Source organism: Cydia splendana, chromosome 18 (genome assembly GCF_910591565.1).
Source record: "Cydia splendana chromosome 18, ilCydSple1.2, whole genome shotgun sequence".
Taxonomy (NCBI): Eukaryota; Metazoa; Arthropoda; class Insecta; order Lepidoptera; family Tortricidae; genus Cydia; species Cydia splendana.
The window spans coordinates 13911919-13935026 of record NC_085977.1 but is presented as its reverse complement, the minus strand read 5'-3'; the positions used below and the strand labels follow the sequence as shown (position 1 = coordinate 13935026).

General features: G+C 39.1%; 1 protein-coding gene and 1 long non-coding RNA gene across 3 annotated transcripts in view; one reads left to right on the top strand and one right to left on the bottom strand.

Annotated features, from left to right (window-relative positions):
* LOC134799164 (uncharacterized) overlaps nt 1–2463 on the bottom strand; it is a 313576-nt gene extending 311113 nt beyond the window's left edge. The window contains exons 1-2 of the long non-coding RNA XR_010145336.1: nt 2244–2463; nt 1913–2125 (exon numbers count right to left, since the gene is read on the bottom strand). This is a non-coding gene — a long non-coding RNA (uncharacterized LOC134799164). The remainder of the gene's footprint in view (nt 1–1912; nt 2126–2243) is intronic.
* The window catches only part of LOC134799128 (protein doublesex), a 330707-nt gene that overhangs the window by 224013 nt on the left and 83586 nt on the right, over nt 1–23108 (top strand). The gene's annotated exons all lie outside the window — the stretch shown is intronic.

Genomic DNA, 23108 nt, shown 5'->3' with positions numbered 1-23108 from the left:
AAAATTTGGACCCGCCATACAAAATGCTATTTTTTTTTTTCGATTTTTCGTTGTGGGGCAAAATGTGCAACTTAACATAAAATAACGCCGCTGATTTTTTTTAAATTATTTATTCTTATTTTAGGGGTTCTAAGTCTTCTAAGTACTAGTAAAAACAGCGGCGTTATTTTATGTTAAGTTGCACATTAATACACCCTGACTCTTCGCCCCACAACGAAAAACCGAAATAAAAAAAAAAAATTTATGGAGGGTCCAAATTTTCAAAATGCGGTAGCGACCCCTAAAATGTATTTAAAAATTCTGAATAAAAATCATTGGTTTTTAGGGGTAGATTTTACATTAAGCGGGTGCCCCGTAGAAAAATATGACATCTACGAAATAAGGACCACCCTAAACTACATAATAGAAAATATACGTGGAATCAAGTTATCGGGTTATTTGAACATGACGGGTTTTTTCCTCCACCAATTACACATATTTATACACAGTTTAAAGTTTTACACACCACAATTACAGTTTTTATTTCCTTAAGAGCGACTCTTGGATGTTAATAAAGGTTATTGGTAAACACTTAGCTAATTAGATAGCTTATTTATTGGAATTTATGTTGTAATTCCATTTATTGCTAGATTATTATTTCTACTCTCCGTCACCTCCTACTTAGTAAGTATTTAATAACGTGGAAATAATAAAAAAACCGGCCAAGTGCGAGTCGGACTCGCGTTCCTAGGGTTCCGTACATTACCCAATATTTAACAATGTATTTTTATATGTGAAACGCGAGTGAATTGCCTTTAAAAAACCCGTAGGGGTCGGATCAAAAACGAAGTAATTAACTAATTAGTCCGACTCACGCTTGACTGCATATTTCTAATAGGTTTTCCTGTCATCTATAGGTAAAGAACTATTTTGTATATTTTTTTCAAAATTTTTGAACCAGTAGTTTCGGAGATAAAGGGGGGGGGGGGGTCATTTTTTGGATAATTACATTAAATAACTTCTAACTATTCCCTGAGATCCCTTACAGGGATAAGTTCGCCTTTGTACCTTTATTTCTGTAAATATTATGTAAACCTGTGTTGTGTACAATAAAGTGATTACTACTACTACTACTATTGATTTTAAAATTACAATAAAAATATATTTGAGATTCTCAAAATGAGCTCTTTCATTTGATATGTAACAATTGTGTTACATAGTTTAAAAAACATTATTTTTTAATTTTCTTATTTACCCCCCAAAAGTGTCATCCATGTTTAAAATTCATTTGTTTACGTAAGATGTCCGGCTTTGGGTCACGAATTTACATATGTGTACCAAATTTCAACTTAATTGGTCCAGTACTTTTGGAGAAAATGGGCTGTGACAGACGGGCAGACAGTGATTCTATAAGGGTTCCGTTTTTTCCTTTTGAGGTACGGAACCCTAAAAATACTACCTAATATCGTAACTGATTTTAATACAGTAGGCTGCAGAGAGAGGTCACCCCCCTGCAAACAAATTTCTATGCGGGGAAGGGGTCACCTCTCTCTCTGCAACTGATTGTACAGTCACCTGCAATAATATGTTACTCTTCGAAGGCCGCAAAAATATGTGACACGCTCTTATGGCTCTACAAATAAGATCGTGTCGGATATTTTTGCGGCCTTCGTTGTGTAACATATTATTGCAGGTACATAGGTGTGACTGTACATAGGTACCTAAGCAAACACACTAGCGCGGCGTTCAACGTGTTAATCACTGGCAACATTTTATCACTAACCAGAGTTATGCTTAAGATTGACGTTTTATTAATTTGTCTGTTACAAAAAATGGCTCCGTTAAACAAAAAGCGGCCAAGTGCGAGTCGGACTCGCCCATGAAGGGTTCCGTAGCAACTAGCAGCAAGTAACATAATAAAATTGCGGTTTACGATTTATGACGTATTAAAAAAAAAGTACTTCCTAGATCTCGTTCAAACCAATTTTCGGTGGAAGTTTGCATGGTAAGGTACATCATAATTATATTTTTTTTTAGTTTTATCATTCTCTTATTTTAGAAGTTACAGGTGGGGACACACATTTTACCACTTTGGAAGTGTGTCTCGCGCAAACTATTCAGTTTAGAAAAAAATGATATTAGAAACCTCAATATTTTTATATAATTTTTTTTTCATCAATCCCATACGTGTGGGGTATCTATACCCCACACGTATGGGATTGATGAAAAAAAAAATTTGAATTTCAGTTCTAAGTATGGGGAACCCCCAAAATTTATTGTTTTTTTTTCTATTTTTGTGTGAAAATCTTAATGCGGTTCACAGAATACATCTACTTACCAAGTTTCAACAGTATAGTTCTTATAGTTTCGGAAAAAAGTGGCTGTGACATACGGACGGACAGACAGACAGACATGACGAATCCATAAGGGTTCCGTTTTTTGCCATTTGGCTACGGAACCCTAAAAAAATAGATTTAATTTGTTAATTATGTTGAAATTGCAGTCTCGTTCATTAAACACGTCGAAAGCGGTAGAAATTTTAAAGGTATCAGTGTTGTATTAAAAAAACCTAATATTCGCCTTAATGTCTCATGACAATAGTCATAATTAGTGCCGTTACTAAGTCGTAAATGACCATTTCACACGCACAGTGGGCTGAGTAGCCTCGAGTTATAAATGTGTGAGTGTAGCGGGTAAACACGAAGAAATCGGCATGTTAAGTAGAGTTAGACCAAGAAACGTCTGCAGCGATTTTGTTAGCTTACGCAGTACTAGTGTTATTTAATACGTCATAATTTCATAGAAGTGTGACGCTTATGTCGTATAAATAACACTAGTACTGCGTGGGCTATCGAAATCGCTGCAGACTTTTCTTGGTCTAACTCTAGTCACATTTTTGTCTTAGCGACCCTTCCTGTTCCTTTCGTTTTATCCTGTACAAAATATTTTTATTGTGGGGCTTATGCCCTATTTAATGGGTTCAAGAACTTGTATGCAATATTTTATACTCGTAAGTAGCAAGTGAACATTGCAAGTCATACAAATCTCCTGTAGTTCATTAGGATACTTTCTAGTGCGATAAGGTCTTTATTTGCATATGCCTACATTAGCATACGATTACCCGTCAAGGTTTAACGAAACTATATTTAATATCTAATGATTAACCAATAGGTACTACGTAGCGTGGTAATCAGTCGTAAATCTATAATTATTAATTAATTGATTGGAAAACGCACGCATTTTGCATAATATCATCGTAACTAAAGACGGGTTAATGATAAAAACTGGTAGCCCTGTCTCGCTGATGGCGGTACTCTAGATTGTTTATACTATTTTCATTGATTTTATAAAATTTTAAATTTAATGTTTAACTTTCATAAAAATATGCGGATCCGCGTACGAGGATTTCCTCGAAATCGCGGAGTGACCCACGCCTGTTTATGCACAGAGAAGTTTTAGTGGCAAAATAAAGTCGTTTTTATCGATGTGACCTTACGGTATGTCTTCTTCTTCTTCTTCTTCTTCGTTACACTCTTGACAGAGTGGTCGTGGCCATTATGTAGACTTTTGAGCGACTTGTTTAACGACACACTAAGGGGTAAATTCACGATCTACGCGGCCAAAAGTCGATTTATCAAAACAATAAATACCTCTGCGATAACAGCTACCTGCGGTAGAGGACCCTTTAGAGGCTAGATAACAACCCCTCCCACCCTCGTATGCACTTTCTAATTCGTTTCACGTCAGTCGGAATTTGATCGTGTCACTTCGTGTATGTTACTTGTTCTCGGCGCTCTTAGAAAAGCAAAACTTTGACGGTGTGGTTTATTGTTTTTAAGAGATCAAGAGTGAAAAAAATCATGGATTCTGAAACAGCAGGTTAGTAATTTATAAGCAAAAATAAAAATATGCTTTATTTATTTGTTTTTGAGGCTAGGTTAATGCTCTGAAAGAGAGACTGTTTTTGAGCGTAATTTTTCGCAAAAAATAAACTTCACTCGTTAATAAGTAATACAATAGGGTGAGATCGAGCAGAATTGTTAACGACATGTTATAGTCTATTGTTTTGGTTATTATAATTTAAAAAAAGACTTTCCGCATGCTTCCGCCAAATCATAATTTTTATACTTTAAAAATAATCCGCCATTTTACTCAAAAATAAACTTTTTTTTGTATTGAGTTTAATCGACATGTTTATTTGTTTTAGATGTACCAAATACGTCAGAAATGAAGATCGTGACTAGAAAACACATATTTTATCTCTTCAAAAGTAAAAATTTACCTACATTGGAAGAAAAACTGTGTTCCTTAAGAGATCAACCTTTTTCTCATGAAGGCTGCACTAATGAGCAAATAGAATTATTTAAAAGCAATTTTGCTTATTTCATGTCAGAATTTAAGACTAGATGGAGTAAAGCTCAGTATAAAAAAGACAGATTCATAAAAAACAATAATTCTTGGCTAGAAGGCTCTTTCGCGATTCCCGTTGCTGAAAGTCCGTTGTTTGTAGATATGCCAAAGGCAAATTTCGGCAACACGAATGATGGAAACACCAGCAGAAGGTTTTTTGATGATCCAAAATTAGCATCAGATATAACTGGAATCAGTTACGAGCTGATATATAGATTAAAAGTAATTTTAGAGACGATATCAAGCTGCCACAAAATTGACTCTGAAAAATACGACAGTTACGCAAAGGAAACAGGAGAACTATATATCAAATTATACGGATGGCATCCCATGACGCCCACGATGCATAAGATACTAGTCCATGGTGCTGTTATTATAAAAAAATGCGTTACTACCCATTGGACAGCTCACTGAAGAAGCTGCAGAAGCGCGTAACAAGCATTTCCGATCTTATCGACTTGATTTCGCAAGGAAGTTTACGAAAGAAAGCTGCAACACGGATATTTTAAATCGCTTACTTTTGAGTTCCGACCCCTTACTGAGCTGCAGGAGAAAAGTAAAAAAAACGAAAGCACAGTACTTTCCCGCCAGAGACGATAGAATTGCTATTGCCTGCCGATCCGAACCCAGAGTGCTCTTCCGGAAGCGAAGAAGAAAACATCATAGCAGAGACTGTAGCTTAATATGGCAACTGGTTTTATTTCAGTAATAAATTATTATACACATTTTACTATATTTTTAATTTTTTCCTCTTTTGTGCAGATGTCGAAATTTTACATATCAGTAGAATTTTGAAAAAAATACCCTATAAATTAAAAAAAATATCATGAAACAGTTGTTTCAACTTCGTAAAACGTTAAAAAATACAAAAACCCGCAAAAATAATTTTGGCCCCGTAGATCGTGAATTTACCCCTATGTGCGACACTTCGCCATTCCTCTCGTAGAGCTGCTTTCCGTGAGCATTCGCTTACTGTGGCCGACACACTGGCTTTGATTTGATCGGTCCATCTCATTGGCGATCTTCCTCTAGCCCTGTCACCTCCCACTCTTCCTTGCACAACTAGGCGTTCTATGGATGTTCCATCTCGCCGAGACAAGTGTCCAAAGAAGTTGAGGATCCGAGTTTTGACCGTAGAAAGCAACCGGTCTTTAATGCCAAGCTCCTCAAGAATTGATGCGTTGGTCCGGAACTCAGTCCATGGTATACCCAGCATTCGTCTCCAACACCACATCTCTAACGTAACGTTATGTACTAAGATATTTATTACATTTTATAAGAAGATAGCTACCGCGAAATACACAACACGTGCGTCTTCTTCTCTTTTGATATATTTTTGGCACTGTATACCTACTACAGTTTACGTTAAAAATTTTAAGTACTAAATATACGTAATAAAGAAATTTTGTAGCGCTTTGTAATTGATTTGCATTATTGAAATTTCTCGGTAACTTACCTACAGCAAGTAGAAGCTACATATTTTAAATATTAATCTATGAGTTATCGATAACAGGTTTATCGATGTTTCATTTTCTCAAACACTCGTTTATGCCACTTCTATCTGCCCGATTCGAACGTTAAGGTACGTCAATTAATAGATCTAGAAACGATATGGATTAGTGTCAGTGTCAAAAGTGACGTTTTTGTTAAAGTGTCTAAAGCCGACCACTGACTAACAGGCCGCCGGACGATATCGGCCTGTCAGTTAGAACAAAAATTTGACAGTTCCGAACAACTGACCGGCCGATATCGTCCGGCGGACTGTTAGTCAGTGGTCGGCTTCAAAATTACGAATCGGGCCATGTGTCCTCATAAGTAAAGGGGTTTGTCAGTTTGTTTATTTGTTTCAATTAGAAATAATATTTGTGTCTCCTTTTAAGTCAATTAAATTTTATTAAGTTTGAATCGGTCTTAAAAAAAGTTAAAAATGGAAAATACTCTGTCTTGGGTGGGACTTGACCTCACGACCACCTGATCACCCACCAGTGATATTTTCCACTTTTAATTTGTTTCTAAGCTTAATAGCATCGTTTGCAGACGTTTCAGCTTGATATATACTTACAATTAACTTAAAAAAATGTTTAAAAGATATTAGAAATTAGGCGAATGCCCCTCGCGTAGACTTAAAAAACAAGATTCGTCTTATCTATGGTCCGTAATTGACAGCATATTCGCACGCGAGTTATGTAGCTATAACACATTTATGAGACATTAATGAGTTCAATCAAATATTAGGACAGTGGTTCCCAAACTTTTTTGTAGCGTGACTCCATAAACTCTTAACACACACATTATCAGATAGTCGGCCGGTGGCCTGTTGGCCGTCATCTCCTGTCAGTCGAGAGCCTTCGATTAGCTTTAACTTTGATTGTCTCTAATTGACCCACAACAAAGAAACAATAGACGTCGTCCAGTTATTAAGTAAATTCATAGATTCAAACACGCAGTTCGACGAATAATAAAGACACGAAACGAATGTTAACTTGTAAGCAAGAATACATTAATAGGAAAGCGAAACGAACAATCAAATAGGTACTAGGCAATGACGACCAAAGTGGCCAAATATATCGCAACACACTTTTGTTACCACAGAGATGTGTTATATTATATTTCGATATCATCGGTGCGGCGTGGACCAGCACCTGCACATTAATATAAGTTCTAAGTAATCTAGAAACAAAACTAAACTTAACAAAATGTAGAAATTGAAAAATAGAACCTTTAAAAGCTAAACGCTCTATAAATAAAAACTCCTGGGAATTGAAGTCGGTTAAACAGATTGGGAACCCCTGCCTCGAGGTACAGTCAACGGTAAAAATATGGGTGTAGACAACTTACTCAAAAATATGTCCCATAGTTCTTCATTCACTGACATATTTTTAAGAGTTATGGGACATATTTTTGAAATGATTTGTACACCCATATTTTTACCGTTGACTGTACCATCGCACACACTGTTAACTGTCCATCAGTGGACCTTATGACAAAAGGCATAACGTCCACCAATGGGAAGTTAAGACTGTTGCTGTTTGTACGCAGCTAGGGTTGCCATACGTCCGGATTTGTCCGGACATGTCAGGATTTTTGACCCTTTGTCCGGACTGCGACCGCCCTTGGCAAGTGTCCGGATTTTTAGGAATGACCTTATAAAAAAAATATTTACGTGATATATTTATTACAAAGTACACCGCAGAGAGCAGCGCGCCGCCGGGGCGTCGTTCAAGCTACGCCAAATCTCTGTTACAAGAAATGTCCGGATTTTTAGGGTGATATATTTAATTGCACAAACGGGTCTACCGCGATATAATTTCATTTCATATAATTTAATTTTTAGGGTGATGTCAGGATTTTTATCAGGACATTTAATTCTACCATATGGCAACCCTATATGCAGCATTCATTTCATTGTTGCTCTTGCGCATAAGGAATGCAATGATAATTGGTTATAAACAAGTCACAGTGGCGGCTCTTCTGAAGGAAATTGAAGGCCTTAATTTTGCCTATTATAAAGTATACTAGAGTATTGATGAATAGTACAGTCACCACACGGGAATGTTATGCCATTTAGGGTTCTTGCTAAATTGGAAATTCTATAACGTAAGTCTGGAACAACCAATTTAGCTAGGACCCTAAATGGCGCAACAATCGCGGAGCGTGATGTTACATCGCTAACGAGGTCTACATATTCACGACAGCCCTAGGCTGGAGTGAATTATAGACTCGAATTCGCAATATTAATCCCCCGAAGTTACACACAATGTTTTTCATCACACTTACAAAAAAAAACTATTTTTATGCGAAATAAAACTTAAATACGGTGACATTTCAGACATTCGTCCGCCATAATATCAATTTTTGACTGATTAGGCATCGAAGGCATCGGGCCCGTTGGCATTCAGCCACGATTGAAAATTGTGTAAAAATATTTTAAACGGCTGTTAAATTAATGAAATTAAATATTTTTAAACATAAACAAAACAATTAAATTATAAACGTTAGTCAAGTTAAAGCTTAATTTTTGGAAATATTTTTTTTTAATTTACGTGACTACGGGAATGTAATAAGAGGTTTCGCCCCCATACTAGATTTGTACGGGAGCGATTTTTGAGGAGTACCTCGATTGTCTTATGTGCTCCATCTATGTAGAAATTGAGGTGGTCTGTGGGCGTCACCGATGAGAATGATGAGATACACCAGTACCATGTACCAGTAACAAGACCATGAGTCACTGACAGTGTTAAAACTCAAAACTGACATATATGCTAACGTCTACGTAATTTACTTTCTACACATCTCGCTCGCACTAATATGCGAGTACGAGCGAGATACATAGAAAGTAAGTTACGTTCTCGATAGCGTTTATGTCAGTGCCAAACTGGTGGTAGACACTTAGACACACAGAACTCGTACAGCTGAAAATACTACGGCTAACTTCTAGAACAGACTCTACAATGTGTTGAAACAGAGGTATTCGATAAGTGCGCGTTTTCGAGCTCTTATCTCCACAATATTTAGATCTTATCTACGCAGTAAGTGCCCTAACTCAAGTGCCCACTCCGCCATACTAGTTGTACAGAAGTAAATTCTAATGTTATTGAACTGTACGGTGCCAAAACTTGAAGACAGAAAAGCTATGACGTAGATTTAGAGGGCGATTTTTATTTTTTACTCGATTTTTTAGTGTACCGCACAAAACTTTGTTCACGGTGTTCTTATTTAGTGTACCGCACAAAATTTTGTTGACGGTGCTCTTATTTAGTGTACCGCACAAAACTTTGTTCACGGTGCTCTTATTTAGTGTACCGCACAAAACTTTGTTGACGGTGCTCTTATTTAGTGTACCGCACAAAACTTTGTTCACGGTGCTCTTATTTAGTGTACCGCACAAAACTTTGTTCACGGTGCTCTTATTTAGTGTACACTGAGAGAAAAATCATCACCAGGAATTAATAAACAGTTCTGTACTGGGGGAAAAAATGAAGTTTTAGTAGTAATCATGGAAGTTTCACTATTTCTGTAAAATTTATTTTTTTCTACAAACAGCTCAGTAATACTAAATCTAATTTCAGCAAACAGACTTTAGTAAATGGAGCATTAAACAAAGTTCAGTATTTGTTACAATCCATTTTTATTACTACTAAAATTCTCCGATTTTTACTAGTAAAGTTTGTGATTTTTGGAAAAAAGCATCTATGATTTGATAGCGACATTACAAAGTTTACTGGTATTTAGTAGATAGACTTGTTGTGTTTATGTTCATTGTTGTACCAATCACTAAACGAGTTTTGTAATACCAACACAGCGAAACGAATGTTAGTGATTTTAGTAAAATTTACTACTTGCTACGTTCATTTGGTTAGAGTTAGTATTGTGTCGGATGTCGGGCGGGCGTGTCTCGTGTCTTCTTTGTTTCAAACATACTTAAGTTAAATAATAAATTTAGGATATATTGTGGGCCATGGACATATTAACCCGCGACCTACTGTGTAGTTGGGGTCTTCAGGAATATATTGTTCTGCAACTTCGAGCTAGCTGTTGTTATTCTAGTGATAATGACATCATAGGTAAATCTAAACTGTTTGCAATTCCAACCTCCCTAGCACAGGTGCGCCGCGAGAGCATGTTGCGCGCGTAATAACTACTAGTCTCTTTCTGACTGTATGAATAAGAAAGGAATGGGTAGAATATCTCGACCTAGGCTTTTATAGTGCCTCTTCAGTACAGAGATATACTACCAAATGCTTTTTTATTCATACAGACAGAAATAGAGACGGGTAGCTACCACGCGCGCGACATGCTCTCGCGGCGCCCGTTTGCTAGGGGCGGAGGAATTGCAAAGAGTTTAGTTTTTGCCTGTGACGTCATTATCTCTAGAATAACAACAGCTAGCTTGGAATCGCAGTACAGTTTAGTAAAACCTATGACGTCATCGTCTCCGATATTGCTAAAGCACGCTTAGAATTACAAAACGGTTAGTTTTCACCCATGACGTCATCACCTCCGATATTGCTAAAGCACCTCTCGGAATAACAAAACCAAATTTCTGAAATTACTCTAGCATACTTCAAATTACAAATATAGAAGTTGTATTTCCTACTAAATGGAAATTGCAAAAGTCAATTTGTTCCTATTAGTTGACTCTCCTTGTCCCCGGATTAAGTTTTATTTTTGTAATTCTAAGTGTGTTTTTGTTAGTTTTTTGTCTCAGTGTACCGCACAAAACTTTGTTGACGGTGCTCTTATTTAGTGTACCGCACAAAACTTTGTTCACGGTGCTCTTATTTGGTGTACCGCACAAAACTTTGTTCACGGTGCTCTTATTTAGTGTACCGCACAAAACTTTGTTCACGGTGCTCTTATTTAGTGTACCGCACAAAACTTTTTTCGCGGTACACTTATGGGATCACTTCGGTCTTGCAAATCAGTTAAATTTTATTGTAACAGCGACGGCAGCATGTTTCCGTTTTAATCGCCTGTCACTATGCTCGTCACTTTCGCACTTACATAGGTACTTGTTAGAACGTGACAGGCGATAAAAATGCGACCATGCTACCGCCGCAGATTTAGATAAAATTAGGTGGATAGATAGGGTTCCTATTCTGTACAATATAAGGGCATTTTCATTTTAACTTGCACTTTAAAGTTATGTTTCAGTAACGTCTAACCGTTACATTCCTGACAATATGTGTGGGATTTGACATTACCGTCAGTTTTGTAACGATTGCTAACCGGCCGTTAAAGGTGCACAGTTAAGTGAAAATGCCCATAAGCGCAAATTCAGCTTATGTCCTATCTAAAAAAAACTACCTAAGCTACGAAAACGTGTGGTATTTCCGAAAGAACGCAGCTTTAAACTAAATCAAGAAAATTCTCTCACATAGCCATGTTTGTAAGTCGCTGTGATTCATGACCGAGCAGTTGTAATTAAGAGTTTAAATTCATTGAGGCTATCTTTTACGAGATTCAGCCTTAAAAACGTAATCGACGCCATTACGAGCGCCCGCGCAAGCGATCTCTGAATTCCCACGCTGTCAATCGGGGTCTGACGAGCGCTATTTGTCGCACGTCGCCATTTTTTCCGTTAACAGTATTAGTAATACATTTATTAAACTAACGTAAATTATAGGTCTAGCACTAATTATCTCATTAGAGGAGCATTCCACGGACTGTCCCGTACAAACGCATTTTATTTCGTATACTTATTAGAACTTTTTTTTGCGTTTAACACATTCACTGCCTCCAACGCACATGTGCGTTCACCGTCATACAAGTTTGTTCCTAGGCCACGCTCCCTGGCAGTGAATGCGTTAAAGCAGACGATTATTTTTCTAGTCATATTTTGGACCATTTGTTACAGAAAAAGAAACTCCTATACCTGCAAATCTTCAGAAAACTCGTGTTTGTACGGGACAACGGTGGACAATGTCAGAATGCTCCGAGATTGGTTATGAAATTGTTAGTGTCCGACCGAAGGTTCGGTTTCGGTTTCGGTTTCGGCCAGTTTCGGCCAAAAAATCATGTTTCGGCTGTAGTTTCGGTTTCGGCCAAAAAACGGCCGAACCTTTCGGCCGGGCCGAAACTTACGAAATGGTACTTAGTACTATGAAACTAAACTATGTGACAAAGACCAAAAGTTGGGGAATAAGTAGGACAACAATATTAATATGTACCTACATATACTGATTCATGTATAGGTACAGAAATTAATTGGTTTATTATCAAAACACAATTCCACTTATGAGGGCGCCACTAGACGCATTCTTAAGAGGCTGTTAATACCTATAACGCGCATACTGTCTAATTGTATCGGAGTAAATGAGATAGCACTGTCGCATGTTACTGGGCCTGGGCAAAGGAATAATAAGAAAACTCATCATCTTCCTCGCGTTATCCCGGAAATTTTGCCACGGCTCATGGGAGCTTGGGGTCCAATTGACAACTAATCCCAAGAATTGGCGTAGTCATTAGTTTTTACGAAAGCGACTGCCATCAGTCAGACTAACCTTCAAACCCAGAGAGTAAACTAGGCCTTATCGGGACTAGTCCGGCTTCCTCACGATGTTTTTCCTTCACCGAAAAGCAAATAGTAAATATCAAATGATATTTCGTATACCTATAAGTTCAGGAAAACTCATTGGTACGAGCCGGGGCTTATACCTGCGACCTTCGGATTGAAAGTCGCACGCTCTTAACGCTAGGCCACCAGCGCCCAAGGAAATATCTCGCTTTTTAATACAATGGACATTGGTTGGAGTCTGTGCTCAACTACTTATCCTGAAGCCTGAAGCACGGCTTTGACTTCGCATGAAAGTTCGCCGCACTGGGGCACTTCGGTCTTTTAGGCCCAGTTGAAGATCGGTACCCGGCCCTGCTATATTTCAACAAAAAATTTCGCGCTCGCTGCGCTCGCGTTTTTGCTTGACCCTGTATCTACATGTTAGCTTGACTGGTGAATTAATAGAGTTAGACTAAGAAAATTCTGCAATTATTTTGATAGCATACGCAGTACAACTAGTGCAAATGATATTTATACGTCATAATTTCATAGAAGTTTTGACGTTTAAAATAACACTTGCACTCCGTGTGTTATCAAAATCGTTGCAGAATTATCTTGGTCTAACTCTAGTAATTTTCTTAAAAAACTGCTTAAGCAACATCAATTTCAAGGACATTGGGTGTTGAGTTGACAGCCCCATAATATGTGTGTAAAAGCAGTTTATAACAAGTCTACAAAAGGTTCGGTTTCGGTTTCGGCCGAAACTAGAGCCAAAGCCGAACATTCGGTTTCGGTTTCGGTTTCGGCAAAAAAACATGTTTCGGTCGGACACTAGAAATTGTGCGGTGATTTCCAGTAAAAGGTAGCTGAGGGTCTTAAACCAGTTTACAATACATATTGTGCTACTTTACCGCATTAGTGCGATAAATAGCATATTACGATACTATGTCGAAAATTTAAAGGGCCATATGTACTGTAAAACGTTGTACAGTCGAGGACATAAATATGTATACATTTTTTCACCTTATTTCAATACATGTGCGAATAGGTAATTCGCAACTCGTGTCAATTTAAAACACTCCCTTCGGTTGTGTAATAATTTCGATTGATATTGATATACTAGCGACCCGCCCCGGCTTCGCACGGGTAGAACCTTATTAAATTATACACGTTAACCTGCCTCAAGAATCACTTTATTGATAGGTGAAAACCGCATTAAAATCCGTTCAGTAGTTTTTGAGTTTATCGCGAACATACATACACACAAACACACGCCGCGGGGTACTTTGTTTTATAAGGTCAATAAGGTGTAGTGATAGGTAGTGATAAATTACGTATGAGTCCCTAGACACCGTTAAGAACCATTGAAATATAATTTTGGTAAGTAGGTAAATATATATGGTAAGTAAATAAGTGGAAAGATTTGCTGGCTATGGATGAGGTCTTGGTGGCTCAGATGGCAGGGCGCTGGAGTATCGATCCAGAGGCCGTGAGTTCAAGTCTCACCCAAGACAGTAATTTTTCCACTCATTGAAATATACGTTTCAAAATTGAACTTCCACGTCTGTGCTTCTGTGCTCTGTATTTCTCTACAATGATTGTGCAAAAATCACAAAAAAACAGGATTCACAACAATTAAGGCTGCTTTATTAGTTTGTTTACGAATCCCCTTTTTCACATATGTACATATAAGGAAACCAGAGCGGCCAAGATCCATTTTTTGTATGTTAGCCTTTTTCATGACCAATTTACGTCTTTAGCTCATAATTTACTGTGTCCGCTTTTTGCCTTTTTCGCGGTTATCACAATGTGTGTGAACGGAACAGCGCTATGCATGCTTATAGCGATGTCTCGCTCGCACACCGGGGTTATGTGAAGACCGCCGTAATAGTAGAAGAGCCGGCCGCAAATTTTCTAACCGACTTGATACCACGATGAAATGCACAATGGTTTCCCATAAAAGTGATGCCAAGTCCGAATTCGATAGTCTGCCACGGCGGAACTTGCCGAAAGTACGAAAAAGAAGGCTACTTCCGGTGCGAAAAAAGGGGGCTGATTTAACCCATCTGATACCGAAATAATAGTTATGGCAGCAGTTAGAAATAGAGATGTGCGCCGATGGCAAAATCATCGGCGGCGGCGTCCGATGATTTTTTGACCGGCGGCGGCGGCGTGATCGGCGTGAAATCGGCGTGGCATAATTTTTGATACTGCATGAGAAGGTGGCTGTAGAAAGTCTATATTAAAGCCTTCTGAGTATTTACTAGGCTATCCAAAACATATTATGTGCGTTTTCTAAATTATTGCCGAAAATTATATCCCATCATGACACTTGGCAACCATTTATTACCAATACCAACCTAACGGTTACCAACGGTATGTTTAAATATTAAAATAAAAGGATACTTTAAAACGCTACATTTTAGGCAGTATTTTTACTTACTTTGTAAGTGGAATACAAATAAAACACAAAAAAAAATATTTTTAAGTTAAGTCTTAAATCTATGTATATTGACTTTTCCCAGCCGCTGTCGCCTCACCTAGGATTTTTTACGAAATAATGATGAACTACATACTTTACATTTGTCTGAACTGAAGTTTAACAGAAATGTAATGTTAGATTAAAGATGTCATCGTTTTCCAAAGAAAACGTCTCTGGCTTTCGCTCAACAGAATGTCTTTGAAGTGTCCCGTTTTATGGAATACTAAGATCTACTTTGTTTTCTTTACTACTGCAGCGTAGTGATGAATTGATGATAGTTGGTGATTTAAGTTCCTATAAGTAGGTATAATTGTTTAAGTATAGCTTATTGACGAAGAGTGGCAGAGTATAAAAACAGCAGTGACAAGTTCAGCTAAGAGCACTATCGGAGAAGCAAAACGTTCAAAAAATATAATGGTTTCATAAGGAATACGAGGAAGCCCTCAATAAAAAGAATGAAATGCGGCTTAAATATCTCCAAAACGATGGCTTAGAAAACAAAGAACTTTATAAGAACGAGAGGAACAAATGCAGAAAAATGGCGAGACGCAAAAAGAGAAATATGGAAAGGGAGAGGTTTAGGAGAATGGAGGATTTGAGGGTGCGTCATTTCGTACGACCTTTTTACAGCCTACGTAGTGGATACCAGCCTAAAACCAATGCATGCCAAAATACCTCTGGAAGTCTTCTCACGGAAAAGGCAGATGTGCTTATCTCCTGAACATTCCGCAAACAGCCACGGAAAAAGTGCCCATTTACTTTGACGTTGAAGAACGATTACAACCGCCTACTCGGTTAGAAGTCCAGCGGGCTATGCGTTGCCTGAAGAATAACAAGGCGCCGGGGCTTGATACTATTGCTTCAGAGTTACTCAAAAAAGGAGGCAGCGATCTCGAGAAGCGAATGTTTAGACTCGTATCTATGATATGGGAAGAGGAAAAGATGCCAGAAGATTGGAATTTAGGTATTATTGTGCCTCTTCTTCTTCCTCGCGTTATCCCCGCATTTTGCCACGGCTTATTGGAGCCAGGGGTCCGCTTGACAACTAATCCCATGATTTGACGTAGGCACTAGTTTTTACGAAAGCGACTGCCACCTGACCTTCCAACCTAGAGGGGAAACTAGGCCTTATTGGGATTAGTCCGGTTTCCTCACGATGTTTTCCTTCACCGAAAAGCAACCGGTAAATATCAAATGATATTTCGTACATAAGTTCCGAAAAACTCATTGGTACGAGCCGGGGTTTGAACCCGCGACCTCCGGATTGAAAGTCGCACGCTCTTACCGCTAGGCCACCAGCGCTCTTATTTATTATCGCAGGTATTATTGTGCCTATCTTCAAAAAAGGAAACAAGAGCATCTGTAGCAATTACCGAGGTATATCGGTTTTGTCTGTGGCTTATAAAGTTTTATCAGGAGTCGTGTATAGGCGCCTATGCGGCTATGCTGAAGAGATATTAGGAGAATACCAATGCGGATTCAGGCCTAACCGCTCTACTGTAGACCAGATTCACCTACTGCGGCAAACACTGGAAAAGGCATACGAATACAACATCGATCTTCATCACATGTTTGTGGACTTCAAGCAGGCATTTGACAGTGTTGACCGCGCACAAATACTCTCCAGCATGCTGTGTTTGGGTGTGCCAAGCAAGTTGGTTAGACTTGTGGATGCCACTTTAAAACACTCCAAATCCGTTGTGGCGATACAAAACGATTTATCTGAGCCTTTTGAGATTCGTTCGGGAGTGAAGCAAGGAGATGCGCTTTCGTCCATAGTTTTCAACCTGGTACTTGAGGCTGCAACGCGTAAATTAAACATCAATGGGCTGATCGACTACAACACAACTCAGCTTGCTGCGTATGCCGATGACATTGTCATTACCAGTAGGTCGAGAAACAGAATGGCCGATCACTGCCTAAACCTGCAGACAGAAGCCACCACGTTTGGATTACGTGTAAACGTATCCAAGACTGAGTACCTTGCGAAATCAAGGCAGACTGGACTGCCAACAAACATCTCTGTCGGCAATCAGGACATCAAAGGTGTGAGCAGCTTCAAGTATCTAGGAGCGACGGTTAACTCTTAGAACAAAACCGACGAAGAGATAAGGGCGCGCATAGCTGCTGGGCACAAATGTTTCTACGCGTGTAGCAAACTTTTGTGCTCTAAACTGCTTAGCATTAGATCCAAACTTATTATCTATCGCACCATCATCAGGCCTGTCGTAACTTACGCTTGCGAAACTTGGACCCTAACTCAGAGAGACGAACTAAAACTTGCAGTGTTCGAAAGAAAAGTGCTCAGAAAGATCTATGGTCCTGTAATAGAACATGATACCTATCGTCAACGCATGAACCACGAGTTGGATGTACTCATAGAGCACGTGAACATCGTCAGGGTCTGTAAGTCACAGCGGTTGAGATGGGCGGGTCACCTTGAAAGGATGCCGTACAAGAGGGCAGCAAAAGTCATGACAAGGTGGACGCCGCAACAAAAAAGACCGAAAGGCAGGCCTAAGAAGCGTTGGATAGATTGTGTAGAAGAAGATCTTAGGAAGATGGGAAAGTTTACCAACTGGAAGAAGGTCGCCAGACACCGCGACAACTGGAGGAAGATTGTGGAGGAGGCCAAGACCCACAAAGGGTTGTAGCGCCAACGGAAGTAAGTAATAGCTTATTGCGAAGCTTTAAACTGATTTTTATAGTTTTGATTGAAATATATATTGTTAAGTAAAAGAAGCAGATAATCACCATAAAATGACTAAGAATTGATCGTGTGTAATTTTAAATGAAATTGTATATTATGTGATAAATAAATAAATCATATTTTGATTTATCACATAATATACAATTTCATTTACGTTCTACAAAAAAGCTGTGCGAAAAAATATCAAATAATAACCTTAGATCCAGAAACTAGATCTTGTTTAAATTAACACTAAATCGTTATCACAGCTAACACCGCAACGACAAAAATTATGCTAATTTGGTTCACCGGCAAAAAATAAGCGAAAAAGCATAAGGATCTTTAAATTATACCTCTGACACTATCTATTCACTACGCAACATGGAATAAGACACGATAGGTATCAAAATTTCCCACGCCGATTATACGCCGGTCAAATTTATCGGCGGCGGGGGCGTGGAAAAATCGTCGGCGGCGGCGGCGCGGCGGCGCGGCGCACATGTCTAGTTAGAAATTTACATGTAGACACAGAAAAGCGAAGTCTGCCAGTATTATTTTTGCCGGAAGTGCTTGGCAGACGCTCTCAAAGGTGGCCACCGGGACCTCTAATTTAACCAATCTGATACCACCATGAAACAAATTCCAGTCGGTAGGTATGCACCCTCATTTCAGGAATATATAAAAAAAAAGCCAATAAATAAAAAAGCAAATTTTAGGAATATATAAGTCTGCCAAGGCTTTTCCTGCCGAAACACCTTGGCAGACGAGATTATGTTAGCAAGGTGTACATCAGTTACCCTACATTTACCCATGTGATACCTTGTTTGACAAGTCCAGTCTGCCAAGTCAAGTCTGCCAAGGCCTTGGCAGACTTATATATTCCTGAAATGCGGGTTCATACCTACCGACTGGAATTGGTTTCATGTAACTGATGTACATATTGCTAACATAATCTCGTCTGCCAAGGTGTTTCGGAAGGAAAGGCCTTGGCAGACTTATATATTCCTGAAATGAGGGTTCATACCTACCGACTGGAATTGGTTTCATGGTGGTATCAGATGGGTTAGTGTACGGTAACCGATGGTCATCTTGCTTATAATCTCGTCTGCCAAGGTGTTTCGGCAGGAAAAGCCTTGGCAGACTTATATATTCCTGAAATGGGGGTTCATACCTAGTAGACTGGAATTGGTTTCATGGTGGTATCAGATGGGTTTGTGTAGGGTAACTGATGTACACCTTGCTAACATAATCTCGTCTGCCAAGGTGTTTCGGCAAGAAAAACCTTGACAGACTTATATATTCCTAAAATGGGGGTTCATACCTACCGACTGGAATTGGTTTCATGGTGGTATCAGATGGGTTAGTGTAGGGTAACCGATGGTTACCTTGCTCACATAATCTCGTCTGTCAAGGTGTTTCGGCAGGAAAAGCCTTGGCAGACTTATATATTCCTGACATGAGGGTTCATACCTACCGACTGGAATTGGTTTCATGGTGGTATCAAATGGGTTAAATTAGGGGTCCCGGTGGCCACCTTTGAGAGCGTCTGCCAAGCACTTCCGGCAAAAAAAATACTGGCAGACTTCGCTTTTCTGTGTCTACATGTAAATTTCTAACTGCTGCCATAACTATTATTTCGGTATCAGATGGGTTAAATCAGCCCCATTTTTTCGCACCGGAAGTGGCCTTCTTTTTCGTACTTTCGGCAAGTTCCGCCGTGGCAGACTATCGAATTCGGACTTAGCATCACTTTTATGGGAAACCATTCTGCATTTCATCGTGGTATCAAGTCGGTTAGAAAATTTGCGGCCGGCTCTTCTACTATAAGCCCGTTTACCGGGGCTTGCCTAGTTGACATTAATCTTCCAATTAGCATGGTACATTAGCTACATAGTTATATCATCAAGTATCTATGTGCGAATGTCATGACACTCATGACTGTATGACTGTAGGTACCTACTGACGCATCGATGTGGCCTAAGTATAGCAACATGGCACAAGAAAAAGTTATTTACTTGAAATTGACAAGCACCCAATACTTTGCACAATACTCCGGCATTTAGAACTTTACGTTTTCATCTTTTAAAAAATGGCTTCCATCTTAAGGATGATTTCACCAATATCAAAGCTCTTAGAACATGAGTAACATGACGTTGTTGGGTAGAATCTGTAGTTTCTTTTAGTAAACTGATAGCTGGACTTTACAAATAGCGACGATTAATAAATAAATAAATAAATAAATAAATATTGGGGACATCTTACACAGATCAACCTAGCCCCAAACTAAGCAAAGCTTGTACTATGGGTGCTAGGCGACGATATACATACTTATATAGATAAATACATACTTATATACATAGAAAACACCCATGACTCAGGAACAAATATTAGTGTTCATCACACAAATAAATGCCCTTACTGGGATTCGAACCCAGGACCATCGGCTTCGCAGGCAGGGTCACTACCCACTTGGCCAGACCGGTCGTCAATAGCTGGGTGTTGACTAAAGAATGGTTAAACGCGTTTCAAGACTTAATTCTTCATGAGCTAAACACACACGTTAGATTACTGCATAATAAGCTATCAATATTAAACTATAATTAACATTAAATGAGAAAAAATCTAAAAAATATTCTCAAGACGACTTCGTCATTTTGAAATTCAACCGTAGAATAGGGATGTCGCTTTGTCGATATGTCGTAGTCAGATCGTATAATCCGCCGTATTACATTACGGCTAGCCGTTTTCAAAAACAGGGGCGTTTTGAAATGCGGCGGTTCGACGATTAGCCGAATTGTCATTGCGATACGTTCTTCAATAAGGCGGCCTACGTTTAGCCGCATCGTACTACTATTTTAGATTGTAGAGTGACCAGTACGGTTACCATCAGTTTGTCACTGACATAAACGCTGTCGAGAACGTAATTTACTTTCTATACGTCCCGTTTGCACTAATATGCGAGTGCGAGCGAGATGTATAGAAAGTAAATTACGTTCTCGACGGCGTTTATGTCAGTGACAAACTGATGGTAACCGTACAGTTCTTTCGGTCGCCTACGTAAACGGAGTTTGACAACGTTTGCAATTTAATTTATTTTTACCATGGTCCCACCGCACTACATGTGTTTCTTTTCCAAAACATTTCCTTCACAACTTAAATCGACGGAGTCCCGCAAGCGGGGCTCTTATTTCTGGGCGGTTGGCCCTTCGGGCATCTGAAGCTACCTAACGGACCTAACCTACTTACTTATCCACGCTTTTCCCCCCAAAGTGTAATGTTTTCACGGACGTCTCACTGAATCAATAGGTAGGTAGGTTAGGTTCGTTAGGTAGCTTCAGATGCCCGAAGGGCAAACCGCTCAGAAATAGGGCCGCCGCCGCGAAGCGGGGCTCCGTCTAGTTAAGTTGCGAAGGAAATGTTTTTTGAAAAGAAACAGTCCGACGAACTCCAGATTTGATGGACACCCCAGCGTTTGTCAGGCAGCGCCACGGGTGTTAAAAATGGGAACTAAAAACTGTCAAAGCGCCGGCTAATGACTTGCTGTATTACATTACGGCTAGCCGTGTTGCAGAACGTATGGCGCCGAATACATTCCGGCGGATTCTCATTCAGCCGCATTCAATCCGGCTAATCGTTAAACCGCCGCATTTCAAAACGCCCCTGTTTTTGAAAACGGCTAGCCGTAATGTAATACGGCGGATTATACGATCCGACTGCGACAGATACACAACACTGACGATGTCCGGTTTTTCAACCGGCAATACTAGTTTATGCTTAAATTTAGTAATGACTGGATTCCATTAGGATGAGAATCTAAAACCATAGTCCCGATTGGAATTACCTATACAGTGTTTTTTTCTCTCAATTGAAGTGTTTACGTAAATAATGATGGGCTGTTGATGCATCCAGTACGTCTTATCAGCTAATATATTGAATGGATTAAATCACTCCGAAAAGCAGTTTCTGGCCATCCCTGATGGCGTTCCGCCAATGGTACAGACGAGTTCTCAATAGTTATTTACGATACAAGTGCGGAAAAGAGGAAATTCGAAACGAGTGGCGATAAATTAAAACACGACCGAAGGGAGAAATATTTTTACAGTACATATGGTCCTATTTTCCCGCACTAGTGCGTAAAATAGCACTTTTCGTGCGTATGTCAAAAGTTTAAAGGGCCATATGTACTGTAAAACGTTGTACGATACACGTGCGAATAGGTAATTCGCAACTCGTGTCGATTTAAAACACTCCCTTCGGTCGTGTTTTAATTTATCGCCACTCGTTTCGACTTTCCTCTTTTTCGCACTTGTATCGTAAATAACTAGGTATTACACGCTTCTAAGACTGTGTAATAGTTATTTGTTTTACAAGGGGGCAAAGTTGTTGTTTAACCGCTCGTGCTAATATTGATACCCGAGTAAGCGAAAGATTCCAAAATTGAACCACGAGCGTAGCGAGTGGTTCGAGAAGTGTAATCTTGAGCGTTGCGAGGGTTTCAAGGTACGAAGGTTAAACAAATTTTGCCACCGAGTGAAACACAAAATTTTTCACCACACCAACCCGAAGCAAATATTAAATGTAAAATATCAAACAAAATCCAACCAAATCAAATCTAAATGAATGTTATTAAATATTTTTCATCCAAAATCATCATTTAAAAGTCAATTCTACCAGCAAATATAAGAACAACTCAAAATTGGCATTTGAATACTTTGCCTCACATGTGAATAAAATGCAACTTTGCTATCAGTTTTTGAAGTGCAAAGTAAGCCTTTCCGAGCTGGTGTGGTTAAAACATATTTATACGCCTCTAAGACATAACTATTGTGTAAATATATTTTTGGTTTAAGTTAGATCCAATCTTTAACTAGGTTTAGTCCAGGACAGTGCGACTATGTCGGATCGGACAATGTGAAAACGCTCTTAATCTTAAATCGAGCTCGTATAACGTTGCGTCTGTACTTTTTTTAGTACAGTCAACTGTAAAAATATGGGTGTAGCCAACTTACTCAAAAATATGTCCCATAGTTCTTAATTCGCTGACATAAGAGCTATGGGACATATTTTTGAGATCATTTGTGCACCCATATTTTTACAGTTGGCTGTACCACGTCGGTGGCAAACAAGCACACGGCCCGCCTAAGCGGTCGCCGTAGTCTTAGCGCCTACAGCTCCGCGTGTGTTACATGCGCGTTGTCGGACCTTGGAAAACCCTGTACAGTGTACACTCATGAAAAGCCCCATACTGTACCTGTACCTACTCCCTCGAGAAAACCTCGGCAAGTTCAGCAGCCATGTAGTTTTTGTTGCGTTGTGGGACAACCGTACAAATGTCATAATCACATCACAATGGCATTGACAACTGAATGGCACACTAATGCATTTGCGATTAATATTATATCACTGATCTGCAATGCGACTGCAAATTGGTACTAATTGTGTTACTATAATTAATGAGATTAGCTATTATTGTGGCAATCTGCGAATATTATGTTATGCTTATGTCAATTATTTATTTTGTTAAAAGTTATATGTAGATGTAGTGACCTGAA